Genomic DNA, 3357 nt, shown 5'->3' with positions numbered 1-3357 from the left:
CTTCTGTGTCACCACATAGACCTGCCACGTGGCGATACTTGGCAGGCGTTGTGCCGTGTGGTGACACGTGGCGGACGTGTTTCCATGTGGCGGGAGACGGTGCAACCGTGTGCCACGTGGCACACGTGTCATCGCGATGACGTTGGTTCTACAGTGATCGCGTATCGCTATTGACCCTTCCAGAAGCTTTGACTAAGCCCCATCGCGTATCGCGATGGACTTATCTTTTGCCTCATCGCGTAGCGCGAAAGGACAAGAATACAGATTTTTCATTTTTAACCTTGGAGTTTAGAATTTGGCAGAATTGATCTCTAGACTTTGAAAACTTGACATTTTTGGCTCGAAATTTCCGTGATGTTACAGGTACCCACGTCTGTAATGCTTTAGTGGACAAAGTCTTAGTGCGATATGGAGTTCAACACCGACTAGCAACACCATACCACCCTCAGACCAGTGGGCAGGTAGAGGTCTCAAATCAAGGAATTAAAAGGATCTTAGAAAGAACCATAGGGATGAATCGCAAAAATTGGGCAGAAAAGTTAGATGACGCTTTGTGGGCCCTTAGGACAGCCTACAAAACCCCTATAGGAACAACACCCTTCAAACTAGTTTATGGGAAAGCATGTCATCTGCCAGTAGAATTAAAACACAAAGCCTACTGGGCTCTCAGCGCAGTGAACTACGATCTAATGTCTGCCGGCATAAACCAAGAAGATCAAATTCACAAACTCGAAGAACTAAGAACCTTATCCTAAGAAAATTCCCGGTCTTACAAAGAAAAGACTAAACGTCTGCATGACGCCCATTTAAAAGGAAACAAGAAATTCAAAGTTGGCGATCGTGTACTGTTATATAACACACGACGTATTTCCCAGGAAAATTGAAATCACGATGGACAGGCCTATACATAGTTGAGCCAGTATTTGACTATGGGACAGTCTAGATTTCAAATTCAAACGACCAAAAGTTTAAGGTCAATGAACATCGATTAAAACCATATATCGATGGACCATTTGAAGACGTTTCGGAGGAAGTGACCCTCCAACTCCCTAAATAGAAAATTAAGGAGACAATGTCTGGCCAAGACCTTCACAAACTAGGCCTTGTAAATATTTATAAAAAAACACGGGGGCGTGCTTAAGGAAGCACGACGCCGTGCCGCACTATGCGGGCCAGAATCTTCGCTGTAAAAATCTCAGTCAGACTGGTTCGTAACATAATTGTCAGAGTAAGAACACGAGTCATGCTTATAAAAACACGGGGCCGTGCTTGGGTATCTGGTTGGCTATAAAAGGCACCTCTTGCCAATGCATTCTTTGCACCAACCAAATCCAACACACTCATATCTAAAAAATTCAACATGCCTACTGAAATGAGTGAAGCAATTCCCGTTCCTCGACAACCGAGAAATGATGCCCGCCATGTTTCCAAAACTAAGCTTCTTTTGAAACTTCAAGAACCCGTTAAGGAACTCACTGAAATGAATCTCCTTGCTGAGATGCGTCTCGTTCAACTCACCGAATCAGTGGAAAACATGAAAATGGAACTTCGAGACATTAACGAACAACTCTAGTTTCAACTTCTCGGTTTCACTTACTTTCCACCACCAGGGCCATTAGGAGGAGGAGAACCTTTCGGAGAAATATAGGAAACTTAATTTTCTGATTTTATGTGTAAACAAGTGCATTACGCACATTGTGTTAGGAATTTCGGGCTTAACCCTGGAAATTTTCTTATCTTTAGGAAAACATGGCTTATCCCGTATTTGTTTTAGGACCTTTACTTTTAATGAAAAGTAATCTTGAGGATGACCAAACTCTTAAAATAACATGCTAAACATCATTCTAAAAATTACGGCTCTCGCATGTTGCTGAAAAATAAAAGAAAATCTCAATAACTAAAAACACAGGCCGTGCTTTTAAAAGCACGTGGCCGAGGTCACCCCAGAATCTTCAGCATGATACGCGCTGACTCCGTACAATTCTCTGACTCAGAAACATTTATTCTCCTAGCAACACGGGGCCGTGCTTTCATGAGCACGGGGCCGTGTTCGACCTTCCAGTCTCTATATAATGCATGTAAAAACTCACTATTCCATTCACACCAAACACAATATTACTGAAATGGAAGGCAAGAAAGTTGAATGGAGGCCAGTGAGGAAAGGCAAGCAACATGAATCTTCCTCAAACCTTAAGGAGGAGGTCATGAGGCTACAATGTATTATGAGAGACCAAGTCGAAAGCAACATCCAAACTGAAGCTCGCGTAACCGAGATAATCAACAAAGTCGAACTACTTCAGTTCGAAAACTTCCATGTGGTGGATGGCCACCACAAAGATGTGGCTTCCAAGCTCAACTTTCTCAACCGGGAAATCGCAAAGCTCGATAAAAAGCTTTCCGAGCTCTTGGATGTTAAGTGAGCCCCACCACATATTCAAGACCTGTTCGGGAATGGTGGTCGTTGAAGTCCCGACTTTGTTTTATGTAGTTGCTCCCGCTAGTGTTATGTGTTAAGGTCTAGGATAGTTGTTGTATTTTTCATTTTACTATGTTTAACCATGTTTTATGTTTTAATGAAATTTAGGACTATTAATTACTGTCTTAATTCTAACCTACAAAGAAAATCAGTTAAAAAACGAACCAGCTTGAAAAATAAAATAAAGAAACTGTCTGCATAATGCAACATGGTACCGTGCTTCCAAAGGCACGGGCCGTGCTTTTATTTTCAGTAAAGTTATGAATTTTAAATTGTTAAAACAAATTTTCTAACCATTCTACCCTAAAACCAACTTCGTCCCTTTACAAGAACCGCCGACCCCTCCCTCGTTTCACTGATTTCTGCATTAAATCTTCAATATCAAACCAAAGGTATGTTAATTTTGCAATTATATTGTTCGAATCCATCCTTCTAGGCTTAATTTAACCCTAAAAACAATCAAATTGATTAAATCGGGTCTAACCTCGAACATTATATGGGTTCTTCTATTAGTTTAGGATGAGGGATTGTTGAATAATTATTGGTTAAAGATTAATTGAAAAGAACCATTCGGGTTTGGATCTTGTGTTGAAAATCCAACACGCTAAAAAACCCAAATGGTACAACCAGTTAGAAACGAGGGTTCGAATCTAGATAAAATCGAAATTAGAATTAAAAACACGAACCGTGCCTTGAAAAAACACGACTCGTGGTCACCTTTTGGTCACAAAAAGTCAAAATTGGTATAAACTGATGAACAGTAACAGCACGGGCCGTGCTTCTAAAAGCAGGGTACCGTTCCCTACTCTCAGTTCCACTAACTGAATAATATTTTGCAAATTTTGACTAATTTGGATATAAACTGCAGATGGCTGAGTATG

The sequence above is a fragment of the Bidens hawaiensis genome, unplaced genomic scaffold (assembly GCF_021521415.1).
Source record: "Bidens hawaiensis isolate Kalapana, Puna unplaced genomic scaffold, B.hawaiensis_p1.1 tig00018673_1, whole genome shotgun sequence".
Classification (NCBI taxonomy): Eukaryota; Viridiplantae; Streptophyta; class Magnoliopsida; order Asterales; family Asteraceae; genus Bidens; species Bidens hawaiensis.
Note: the sequence above shows the minus strand (reverse complement) of the source record.